The sequence below is a fragment of the Lucilia sericata genome, unplaced genomic scaffold (assembly GCF_015586225.1).
Source record: "Lucilia sericata isolate MDLA Ls3-8-SP2 unplaced genomic scaffold, ASM1558622v1 Contig000004F_arrow, whole genome shotgun sequence".
Taxonomy (NCBI): domain Eukaryota; kingdom Metazoa; phylum Arthropoda; class Insecta; order Diptera; family Calliphoridae; genus Lucilia; species Lucilia sericata.
Window position 1 is genome coordinate 1,711,754 of NW_023994045.1, and position 14,359 is coordinate 1,726,112.

Sequence of the window (14,359 nt, forward strand, 5' to 3'; positions counted from 1 at the left end):
AACTAAAAATATACTCTTTCATGTATTAAACTTTTAAATTAAAAATTAAATCAGTTTTAAGTGTATCGTTAGTAAAAATTCCGCTTGTAATTTCTACAATATATGTACCTACATATCGCTATAAGACTGGCATAATCCAAAATTCGGCTTTCTTGAACTAAGGTCTTCAAAACATGCGACATACTAAAATCTTTCATATAGATTTATGAAATTTCAAATATGTCTATTATTTTCGATGTGAAATCGATTTTTTGTAAACGTAAAAACTAAAACCCACGTTTTTGTGAATATTAGACAACTAAAAATTTAATTTCAATTTAGATGAGAAACATATTAACCTCAACTATCTGAATCTGGATTTTTAAAACCCCTTGATTTGTTTAAAAGTTATTAAAAAAATAGTTAAATGTCATTAAATATTCATATCCATTTTTCTTGAAACGACTTTTTGGATTATGCCAATCCTGTAGGGCGATATATTCTGACTCCTTATAGATAGAGTAGTCGGGGGCTTAATGCAGTAACTCAGGATTGAAAAAATGAATTTAATTCGATTCGATATACTGCCATAAATCTTTCAATTGTTTTTTTTTTAATCTTAACTGAAGAGTCAGGGTTGGAAGATTTGTATGATGTAAAATTGACAAAAAAAAAATTTAAAATTTAAATTCTAGAAATTTCATTCCTAAAAATTAAAAAAAATACATACATACAAAAAATACATATATGTATATTATAAAACGGAGCTAAAATTTTAGTTTTTGATGTTATTTTTGTATTTTTTTAAGATAAACTTTGAAAAAAATGGAAAAAAGTAGTGTAGGGAAAAATGTAGGGAAAATAAAAAGTGGGTGTAGGGAAAAAAGGGATTTTTTCTCATAAGTGTAGGGATTTCTGAAAAAAATCTCCTGGCATCACTGACTAGACTACACCATTTTTAACTGAATTTGGAAAAATTCCACATGAAATTGAGAATTTCCATTTAATATTGAGAAAATTCTAATTGAAATTATGATTTTCAATTTGATATTGAGAATATTTCAACTGAAATTACGATTTTCAATTTCAAATTGAGAAAATTCCGACTAAAATTGAAAATTTTTATTCAAAATTGGGAAAAATCTATATGAAATTGAGAATTTCAAATTGATGTTGAGAAAATTCCAAATAAATTAAGAATTTCCGTTTTATATTCAGAAAATTCCAATTGAAATTAAGATTTTCAATTTCAAATTGAGAATATTCCAACTTATAATGCGAATTTCCATATAATATTTAGAAAAGTTCAATTGAAATTGAGAAAATTTTAAATGAAATTAAGAAAATTTCAAATGAAATTGAGAACCTTTTATTTATATAACACATTTTAAATATAAAAAACAAATAATAAAGAAATTCCAATGTTAATCCACCGGTTGTCGAGGAACTATGGCTGGTTTATCATGAATACTATATAGGAATACCACTCAAGCGATTGTGTTGGTAGTCTGAATACGTCAAATTAAAAAAAATTTAAAATATGGTCTGAATTTCCCGCTAATTAGGTTAAAAGTTCAGATCCCAGTATAAAGTATAAAAAGTTTAGCAGAATTTTTCGAAATGATTGACAATCATGTTCAAATTTTAAGTTTTCACGGGACATTCATGTATTGCACTACATATATATGTACATATATACATATATATTTGCAAATTAACAATTTTTCAAAATCATTTGTAATTTTCTCAATTTCATTTGAAAGTTTCCCAAATTCAATTGGAATTTTCTCAATTTCAATTGTATTTTTCTAAATTTCAAATGGAAATTCGCATTTTCATTTATAATATTCTCAATTTGATACTGAAAACCTCAAAGACTATAGACTAGACTAAAGACTAGACTATAGACTAGACTATAGACTAGACTAAAGACTAGACTATAGACTAGACTATAGACTAGACTATAGACTAGACTATAGACTACACAATAGACTAGACTATAGACTAGACTATATACTAGGCTATAGACTAGACTATAGACTAGACTATAAACTAGAGTATAGACAAGACTATAGACAAGACTATAGACTGGACTATAGACTAGACTATAGAATAGACTATAGACTAGACTATAAACTAGAGGGCCATTTCAAAAATTTTCGAACAGATTTGTACCTTACCCTCTCTGATTTCGATGAAATTCGGTACATACATTTTTCATTGAAATACGGAATTCGAGATTCTCCAAAATTTCTAAATTCGTTACGGTTCAGATTTTATCGAGGTTCAAAGTTCATATTTTTTAGGATTTTTTTCAACAATCATTAAATTTTACATCGTATATTTTCGTTTTAGTCTCCAATTAAAACCTATGTATTGTAGTTCAACAATATTTTATTTAAAATATTATAATTTTAACATAAGGATAATGATATCGAAAAACGTCCTTCAGTCAAGGATATCTCAAAAAGGTACCTTCCATTTTATTTAAATCTTTACGTAAGATTGCTTATAGTCTGACTTCAAATATATAAAAACCGAATCTTAAATACCCTCCACCAGCTACTTTTATATTAATACAGTTTTAATTGATCAAATATTTGTAGAAATAAGTTTTTTCATGTCTTAAATAGAAAAACACCAAAAGTTAGACAGCTTAAATCTGTTACAATTGCAAGATTTATTGAACATTACAAACGGCATTTTCTTTTATATTTATAGCGCCCTAAGATATGCTTTAGCGATATTTAATAATTTGCATGTATGCATGTGTGTAAAAGATTTAAGAAAATTCACAAAGATTTAAGGAAATTCACAATTTGATAAGTGCCGGTACACACAGGCAAACTTTTTTTTGGAAACTTTTGATTTTGTGTGTGAGAGAAAGAGATGATTGATATTTCTTTTTCCCTCATACACAAAAATCAAAAGTTTCCACACTAATGCAACTGGTTAATACGGTTAAAGTGATTTTCGGGGCAGGACCTAGTATGGGAGATGTGACCAATTATAGACCGATCGGAAAAATTTTTCACAGTAACATTTCTGTATATAAGAGCGATACTTTAGGAATTTAGAAATAAGTAACATTTCGGTATATAAGAGCAATACTTGTACCAAATTTTATATGAATATCTTGATTTAGTAATGAGCATTTAAATGATTTTCGGGAGGGAACTTTGTATGGGAGCTATGACCAATTAAGGAAGGATCGGAAACAAATTTTTCAGTAATATTTCTGTATATAAGAGCAATACTTGTACCAAATTTTATAAGGATATCTTAATTTAGTAATGTGTTATGTGCGCTTAAGTGATTTTCGGGAGGGGACCTTGTATGGGAGCTATGACCAATTATGGACCGATCGGAAAAAAATTCATAGTAATATTTCTGTATATAAGAGCAATACTTGTACAAAATTTTATATGGATATCTTAATTTAGTAATGAGTTATGTGCGTTTAAGTGATTTTCGGGAGGGGACCTTGTATGGGAGCTATGACCAACTATGGACCGATCCTGAAAATTTTTTCTCTGAATGAGTTCTATTCACATAAGATTTTACTTGTAAAATTTTGTGAAGCTATCAACATTCTGACGGAAGTTATTAACAATAAACTCATTTTCCGGGAATATTTACATTTGTATGGGAGGTATATGAAATTGTGGACCGATTCCGCCAATTTTCAGCAGTAGTCAAGCTCTTGTGTAGAAACGAATGTATGATGATTTTCATGCAATTATATTGTATAGTTTTCGTGAAAATTACATCAGAATGTGTAAAAAAATGCTTATTTTTTCGGAGTTGTTTTAAATTTTGATTCATAACTTTTCCCGATGTGAACCGATTTTGCTCATTGTCAATACCAAACTGCTTAGGACAATAATAAATGTTTTTGTGAATTTCGTTACTGTTTGTTGCTTCGTGTTAACGTGAGAATGTTTTATACAGACAGACGGACATAGCTAGATCGACTCAGAATTTCATAAGGTCCAAGAATATATATACTTTGTTGGGTCTCAGATGAATATTTCTTGATGTTACACACTATCACCACTGATGGTGGTGGAGGGTATAAAAATTCAGAATTGGACGATGAGGGGATCTGAAGTAAATCAACTTTTAGTAAAATAATCCATATAATTTCCATACAAATTTCAAAAATTGAAATTTTTTGTTTATGAACAATTTAATTTTTGTTTAAAAATTTTACATTTACTTTTGTGTTGATCTACAAATAAAACTATAAATTTTGAAATTTGTATGGAATGATGTGGATTATTTTACTAAAAATTGGTTTACTTCAGATCCCCTCATTGTCCCATTCCAAGTTTTTTATATATTGTTGAGTACACTATAAGCAATCTTATGTGAAGGAATAAAGAAAATGGAAGGTACCTTTTTTGAGATATCCTTGACTAAAAGACGTTGTTTGATGTCATCATCCTCACGTTAAAAATGTAATATTTTAAATAAAATATTGTCGACCTATAAGACATTAGCTTTAATTGGGGACTAAACGATTAAAATTGGATAAATAATTAAGAAAATATACGTCAAATTTAATACTTGTTGAAAAAAATTCAAAATCCTACTTTTTTGTTCGAAAATTTTTGAAGTTACCCTATATATCGTATGTTGTTGTCAACCAATTAATAACAAAATAAACAACAAAAATAATAATTATCTTTAATTTACGCAATTGCTTATTTCTATTAAATGTCACAACTACTTTGTCTCAGATATCTATTTTATAAAAAATAAAGTAAAACCAGTCATTTTAGCGACTATTGACATTTTTGTAAGAGGTGATAACACTCTTTTTCAGAAAATAAACAAGGAACAGCTGTTATTTGACGCTGTTTGATCTTACATTTGGTTTGCAAGATCAAATAATTATTTTGCCAAAATGATGTAAATTATTTGACTTGTGGTGTTCACATTGATGAAACAATGAGAAAATATATATTTGGCAGCAAATCAATTTGTTTTATGAAAATCATCCGCATTGCTGTTTGTCAACATGAAATATTTTATGTTCAGATTCGACAAACAAAGTTTTTTCAATCGTGTTATATAATAATATTATACACTTTTATTATATAAATTTAATTTTAAACCTAATAAAAATAGTTAAAATTAGAACAAATTGGTAAATTGTTTTTTTCATGCATGAAAATATACGATATACTGTGGCTGTAAAACATGTGTGTGTTTGAATAAAACAATACCACCAAATATTTGTTCAAGTCTGAACATGAAATAAATATTGCGTTTGTTTGACGCAACTTCAAAAATATTTATTACAAATATTTGGACCAAATATTTTTCAGGTGTGAACGCAGCTTAAGAGTGCCGCTTTCTTAAAACCACGTTTCCCAATACATTTTTGTTTTAAAAGTGTCACAAAGACCATGGACATTATGACAATTTTAAAAGTGGACGTTATGTCCATGGACAATATGACTCTTCTAGGTATGAAAAGAGTACCATGAAATAACCTATGTCGAATAATTCGACCAAATGTATCATTTTCGGTCTAATGATTGCCCAAAAAATTAGCATTATTCCAGCCTTTTTTATTCGTGGTAACTTTTTTATTTTTTAAGAAAAACTGTAAACATCTATATAATTTAGAATAATTTAATGGTTATCAATTGAAAGTGGTAAATACCAACATCCCTAAACAGAAAGTATTTATAACATGACATAATAAAAAAATAAAATAATGTTCTATATAGTTTTTATACTTTCATATCCTACAAAGTTTTCGAAATTATTATTATTTTAATTATCAAATTTTATATTTCTATTCATATCAAGCCCTTTTCGCACAAAAGACGTAACCGACAAAAATTAAATTTTACAGGAGAGCATTTTTTTTTAATTATCTCCTAAGTATGACATAGCATTACTCCAAAGCTCCGTTAATAAATATATATCTGATATTAAGAGTGTAATAAATATCTTTTTATAAGGTTTTAAGATCATCTAGCGATGTCCGTATGTCAGTCTGTTTGTTGAAAACGGGATAGGTTCCGAACGTTAGGAGCTAGGGTGATGAAATTCTCCAAAAATGCTCATTGATGACAAATATTATTTGGTGTAAAAAATGGGCAATATTTGTTCATGATTTCACTTAGCCCCAAGTGCTCTCCGGAATATAGTTAAAACATTAATAAATATGTTGTTTATGTAGCAATCGCTATACAATTTTGCAGAAGTCAGTTTTATATACCTGTAAATTATGTTGGGAAGTATGACAGATGTCAGGCAATATTTGAACCTAGCTTCCATATATGGATACTTTAAGAAAATGACTTTATGACCATAGCTGACTTAAAATATCAATATAGCAACGAAATTTGATGTATTATGATGTTATAGGATAGGTTTATATGCCCCCCTGCAGAAAATAACTTTACAGTTAATAAATCTTTCAAAAATTAAGAAAGTATGATAAAATTCTACAAGAATGATTTGTTTTCGATACTAATCACGCGTTTAAACTCCACAATTGACCAAATCTCTCTTTAAAGGCAGTATTCTGAAAATCACCCTGATATCACTATTAATATCCATACATGGTAGTACAATTCGCCATATATCGAATAAATAAGTAAGTTCTGGTAGTATCCATTCATTAAGAGTCTATATACAGGTCAGCCTTCCGAAATCCACAAATTTACGACCAAATATAAGAGTTGGTTAAATGATAATAATATAAATGCAATGTAATTTGTAATTTAAATGAACTAAATTTATAAAAAGTTTTAGAAAATTATAAATTTCAGCACATAAATTGCAATGGTATAGTGATAATAACATGGATTTATAACAATTATTATACTTAGATATATGGCATTTCATTCACAATCAAATTTAATATCTTAATTTGTTCAAAATTTTTCTATAAATTTAATATATATTAAAAGAAATTTAGACGTAACCGACACTTTGCTATTACACAATTCATAAACAGAAAATAAAAGTGTACTTACGTCTTTATTCTTTTTCTTGTAAAGTTGAAACCATTGGATCTATAGCTGCGAAATTTACCTAACTTATCACACCTGAAAAATATTTGGTCCAAATATTTGTAATAAAATATTTTTGAAGTTGCGTCAAACAAACGCAATATTTATATCATATTCAGACTTGAACAAATATTTGGTGGTATTGTTTTATCAAACAGTGCAAAATTAATTTGGCTGTTTTACAGCCACATGAAAAAAAAAAAAAAAACAATTTACCAATTTGTTTTAATTTTAACTATTTTTATTAGGTTTAAAATTAAATTTATATAATAAAAGTGTATAATATTAATATATAACACGATTGAAAAAACTTTGTTTGTCGAATCTGAACATAAAATATTTCATATTAACAAACAGCAATGCGGATTATTTTCATAAAACAAATTGATTTGCTGCCAAATAAATATTTTCTCATTGTTTCATCAATGTGAACACCACAAGTCAAATAATTTACATCATTTTGGCAAAATAATTATTTGATCTTGCAAACCAAATGTAAGATCAAACAGCGTCAAATAACAGCTGTTCCTTGTTTATTTTCTGATAAAGAGTGTTATCACCTCTGGCTGGTTTTATTTTATTTTTTATAAAATAGATATTTGAGACAAAGTAGTTGTGACATTTAATAGAAATAAGCAATTGCGTAAATTAAAGATAATTATTATTTTTGTTGTTTATATTGGTATTAATTGGTTGGCAACAACATACAATATATAGGGTAATTTCAAAAATTTTCGAACAAAAAAGTAGGATTTTGAATTTTTTTCAACAAGTATTAAATTTGACGTATATTTTCTTAATTATTTATCCGATTTTAATCGTTTAGTCCCCAATTAAAGCTAATGTCTTGTAGTTCGACAATATTTTATTTAAAATATTAAATTTTTAACGTGAGGGTGATGACATCAAACAACGTCTTTTAGTCAAGGATATCTCAAAAAAGGTACCTTCCATTTTCATTATTCCTTCACATAAGATTGCTTATAGTGTACTCAACAATATAAAAAAAATTTGGAATGGGACAATGAAGGGATCTGAAGTAAACCAATTTTTAGTAAAATAATCCACATCATTCCATACAAATTTCAAAATTTATAGTTTTATTTGTAGATCAACACAAAAATAAATGTAAAATTTTTAAACAATAATTAAATTATTCATAAACAAACAAGTTAGAGTGCTATATTCGGCTGAGCCGAATCTTAAATACCCTCCACCAGCTACTTTTATATTAATACTTTTCTAATTGAACAAATATTTGTAGAAATAAGTTTTCTCATATCTTAAATAGAAAAATCCCTAGATTCAAACAGCTCAAATCTATTACAATTCCAAGATTTATTGATCATTACCAACGCTTGGCGATTTTGTGTGTGAAAGATTTAAGGATTTTCAAAATACATATATATAATTTTGTTCTACACAAATTGATAATGCAACTAGTTAAATACGGTTTTAGGGGCAGGACCTAGTATGGGAGATATGACCAATTATAGACCGATCGTAAAAAATTCTTTAAGCAAAACTTCTGGACATGAAAGCTATATTTCAGTAAAATTTTGTATCTATATCGTAATTTAGTAATAAGTAATGTGTGTTATGAACCGATCGTGCAAAAATCTTGAAATAGAATTTTTGTATCAATAGCTTTATTTGGTAATGAGTAGTGTGCATTTAAGAGATTTTCGAAAGAGGACCTTGTATGGTAGCTATGACCAATTGTGTATATAAAACAAAATTTCAAAATTCTGTTGTTCTAAATGTATGGATATCAATATTTTGTAATGAGTTATGTGCGTTTATGTGATTTTTGGGAGGAAACCTTGCATGGGAGCTATGACCAAGGATAGACCGATAGGAAAAAAATTTTACAGTAATATTTCTGTGCATATGAGCAATACTTGTACCAAATTTTATATGGATATCTTAATTTAGTAATGAGTTATGCGCGTTTAAGTGATTTTCTGGAAGGGACCTTGTATGGGAGCTATGACCAATTATGGACCGACCAGAAAAAAATTTCACAGTAATATTTCTGTATATGAGAGCAATACTTATACCGAACTATATATGGATATTTTAATTTAATAATGAGTTATGTGCGTTTAAGAGATTTTCGGGAGGGGACCTTGAGTGGAAGCTATGACCAATTATGAACCGATCGGAAACAAATTTTACAGTAATATTTTTGTGCATATGAACAATACTTGTACCAAATTTTATATAGATATCTTAATTTGTTAATGAGTTATGTGCGTTTAAGTGATTTTCGGGAGGGGACCGTGTATGGGAGCTATGACCAATTATGGACCGATCACAAAAAAAATTCTCAGTAATATTTCTGTATGTGAGAGTAATATATGTACCAAATTTTATATGGATATCTTAATTTTGTAATGAGTTATGCGCGTTTAAGTGATTTTAGGGATGGGACCTTGTATGGGAGCTATGACCAATAATGGACCAATCGGAAAAAAATTTTACAATAATATTTCTGTCCATATGAGTAATACTTGTACCAAATTTTATATGGATGTCTTATGTTAGTAATGAGTTATGCGCGTTTAAGTGATTTTCGGGAGGGGACCTTGTATGGGAGCTATGACCAATTATGGACCGATGGAAAAAAAATTTCATCGCTTCAATAATACTTCTGTATGTGAGGGCAATAGTTGTACCAAATTTTATATAGAGAACTTGATTTAGAAATGAATTATTTGCGTTTAAGTTATTTTCGTGAGGGGACCTTGTATGGGAGCTATGTCCAATTATGGACCGATCCAGAAAATTATTTCTCTGAATGAATTCTATTGACATAAGATTTTAATTTGTAAAATTTTGTAAAGATTTCGACATTGTGACAGAAGTTATTAACAAAAAACCCATTTTCCGGGTATATGTACTTTTGTATGAGAGGTATATGGAATTGTGGACCGATTCTGGCAATTTTCAGCAGGGATCAAGCTCTTGTGTAGAAACGAATGTATGCTGATTTTATAATTTTATGGAATTATCTTTTCGAGAAAATTACATCAGAATGTGTAAAAAATGCTTATTTTTTCGAGGTTGTTTCAAATTTTGATTCATAACTTTTCCCGGTGAGAACCGATTTTGCTCATTTTCAATACCAAACTGTCTAGGACAATAATAAATATTTTGGGTGAATTTCGTTAATTTTCGTTGCTTCGTGTTAACGTGAGAATGTTTTATACAGACAGACAGACAGACGGACGAACGGACAGACGGACATAGCTAAATCGACTCAGAATTTCATAAGGTCCAAGAATATATATACTTTGTTGGGTCTCAGATGAATATTTCTTGTTTCCGACAGAATGTTGATAGCTTCACAAAATTTTACAAGTAAAATCTTATGTGAATAGAACTCATTCAGAGAAAAAATTTTCAGGATCGGTCCATAGTTGGTCATAGCTCCCATACAAGGTCCCCTCCCGAAAATCACTTAAACGCACATAACTCATTACTAAATTAAGATATCCATATAAAATTTTGTACAAGTATTGCTCTTATATACAGAAATATTACTATGAATTTTTTTCCGATCGGTCCATAATTAGTCATAGCTCCCATAAAGGTCTCCTCCTGAAAATTACTTAAGCGCACATAACACATCACTAAATTAAGATATCCTTATAAAATTTAGCACAAGTATTGCTCTTATATACAGAAATATTACTGAAAAATTTGTTTCCGATCCTTCCTTAATTGGTCATAGCTCCCATACAAAGTTCCCTCCCGAAAATCATTTAAATGCTCATTACTAAATCAAGATATTCATATAAAGTTTGGTACAAGTATTGCTCTTATATACCGAAATGTTACTTATTTCTAAATTCCTAAAGTATCGCTCTTATATACAGAAATGGTCACAAAAAAATTGGTCACATCTCCCATACTAGGTCCTGCCCCGAAAATCACTTTAACCGAATTAACCAGTTGCATTAGTGTGGAAACTTTTGATTTTTGTGTATGAGGGAAAAAGAAATATCAATCATCTCTTTCTCTCACACACACAATCAAAAGTTTCCCAAAAAAGTTTGCCTGTGTGAACCGGCACTTATCAAATTGTGAATTTCCTTAAATCTTTGTGAATTTTCTTAAATCTTTTACAAACATGCATACATGCAAATTATTAAATATCGCTAAAGCATATCTTAGGGCGCTATAAATATAAAAGAAAATGCCCTTTTGTAATGTTCAATAAATCTTGCAATTGTAACAGATTTAAGCTGTCTAACTCTTGGTGTTTTTCTACTTAAGACATGAGAAAACTTATTTCTACAAATATTTGATCAATTAAAACTGTATTAATATATAAGTAGCTGATGGAGGGTATTTAAGATTCGGCTCAGCCGAATATAGCACTCTAACTTGTTTTTATATATTTTAAGGCAGACTACAAGCAATCTTACGTAAAGATTTAAATAAAATGGAAGGTACCTTTTTGAGATATCCTTGATTGAAGGACGTTTTTCGATATCATTATCCTTATTTTAAAATTATAATATTTTAAATAAAATATTGTTGAACTACAATACATAGCTTTAATTGGAGACTAAAACGAAAATATACGATGTAAAATTTAATGATTGTTGAAAAAAATCCTAAAAAATATGAACTTTGAACCTCGATAAAATCTGAACCGTAACGAATTTAGAAATTTTGGAGAATCTCGAATTCCGTATTTCAATGAAAAATGTATGTACCGAAATTCATCGAAATCAGAGAGGGTAAGGTACAAACCTGTTCGAAAATTTTTGAAATGGCCCTCTAGTTTATAGTCTAGTCTATAGTCTTGTCTATAGTCTTGTCTATACTCTAGTTTATAGTCTAGTCTATAGTCTAGTCTATAGCCTAGTATATAGTCTAGTCTATTGTCTAGTCTATTGTGTAGTCTATAGTCTAGTCTATAGTCTACCCTATAGTCTAGTCTATAGTCTAGTCTATAGTCTATAGGTTTTCAGTATCAAATTGAGAATATTATAAATGAAAATTTCCATTTGAAATTTAGAAAAATACAATTGAAATTGAGAATGAATTGAAATTGAGAAAATTCCAATTAAATTTGGGAAACTTTCAAATGAAATTGAGAAAATTACAAATGATTTTGAAAAATTGTTAATTTGCAAATAAATATGTATATATGTACATATTAGGGTGATCGATTATTCGACATTTTCCATAAACCGGTTTTCGAATAGTTCGAATAGTTGACATTTAAAAAAAACCGGTTGATATTTTTCAAATTCAGAAAAAACCGGTTAACCGGTTTTTCATTATAAATAAAAAAATATATTTTAATTTGAAAAACTTAATGTTTATGTTTAAATTTGATTAATAAAACATGGCCCGAAATGATTTTTAATAGTTTAAAAGATTATAACTTTAGATCTAGTCGTCTGATTTACATTATTTCTTTAATATAAAAAAATTAGGAAAAAAGTGGGACACTTCTGTTAAACATAAGGTACTATGTAATCCTAGCTTATTTTAAAAGCCCGGTTTAGGAAATTTGCATAGGCATTCCAACACTTCCATAAAATTTCAGCCATAAATTAATTATTGTAATTGGAATATAATCTTAAGATTGATAAAATTTTATCAAACAGTTATCAATTTTACAAATAATTTTTTTTAATTAGTTAGGAAAATCAAAAAATTTTAACCAAAGGAGCTGTAGAAAAATATGGGATAGTTCCTCGACTCGAATATTTTTAAAATTTAGACGGGCTGTATTATTATTTACTTAAAAATTTAATTTAAATAATCTTTGAATACAAAGCAAATAAAAGTATTCGAAACCGGTTTTTAAAAAGTGAAAAAACCGGGTTGTTCGATATTCGAAAAATCAACATTAAGAAAAAACCGACACTGGTAAAGCAGAAAAAACCGGTTTTAAAACCGGTCGATCACCCTAGTACATATATATGTAGTGTAATACATGAATGTCCCATGAAAACTTAAAATTTGAACATGATTGTCAATCATTTCGAAAAATTCTGCGAAACTTTTTATACTTTATACTGGGATCTGAACTTTTAATCTAATTAGCGGGAAATTCAGACCATATTTTAATATTTTTTTTAATTTGACGTATTCAGACTACCAACACATATCGCTTGAGTGGTATTCCTACATAGTATTCATGATAAACCAGCCATTGTTCCTCGACAATCCGTGGATTAACATTGGAATTTCTTTATTATTTGTTTTTTATATTTAAAATGTGTTATATAAATAAAAGGTTCTCAATTTCATTTGAAATTTTCTTAATTTCATTTAAAATTTTCTCAATTTCAATTGAACTTTTCTAAATATTAAATGGAAATTCGCATTATAAGTATTCGCATTATAAATATTCTCAATTTGAAATTGAAAATCTTAATTTCAATTGGAATTTTCTGAATATAAAACGGAAATTCTTAATTTATTTGGAATTTTCTCAACATCAATTTGAAATTCTCAATTTCATATAGATTTTTCCCAATTTTAATTAAAAAGTATCAATTTTAGTCTGAATTTTCTCAATTTGAAATTGAAAATCGTAATTTCAGTTGAAATTTTCTCAATATCAAATTGAAAATCATAATTTCAATTAGAATTTTCTCAATATTAAATGGAAATTCTTAATTTCATGTGGAATTTTTCCAAATTCAGTTAAAAATGGTGTAGTCTAGTCTATATTCTAGTCTAGAGTGTAGTCCATAGTCTAGTAATTAATTGAGAAATTATTTAATTAATTTATTACTCAATTTATTTAAACAATTATTTATTATATTAATGGATATAAAAATATATTAAGGTATTTTTAGACTACAATACTGAGTATTAACACACTTCAAATTAAAAATATTATGAAAATAATTCGCAATTTCAAAAAATCAATCCGAAAAATACATTTTATGTTTACACTATAATATTTGTAATATTTTTTATCCAATTTTCATTTATTTATGCACTTTTCGTTCTTATTTTTAATGTATTTTACAATTTTTGTTTGTTTTTTATTGTATTTATAAAATACATCCCGAATACGTTTGAAAATAAAAAGTTTTTGAATTGTTTTAAAAAATTTATGAATACCGACCGTATGCCAAAAAAATCAGTAATATTTTTGAAAATCAAATTACAAATTATATTTAGACTAGTAAATTGTATTATGATACAAACATTTTTGACAAGTATTAATACTCAGTATTGTAGTCTAAAAATACCTTTACTAATAAACAATTTTCTATAATTTTAAATTTATAGATAATTTAATGAAAATAATATATAATTTGGTTATTTCCCGTCTTTAAGCGATTTTTTTAAATCGCTAT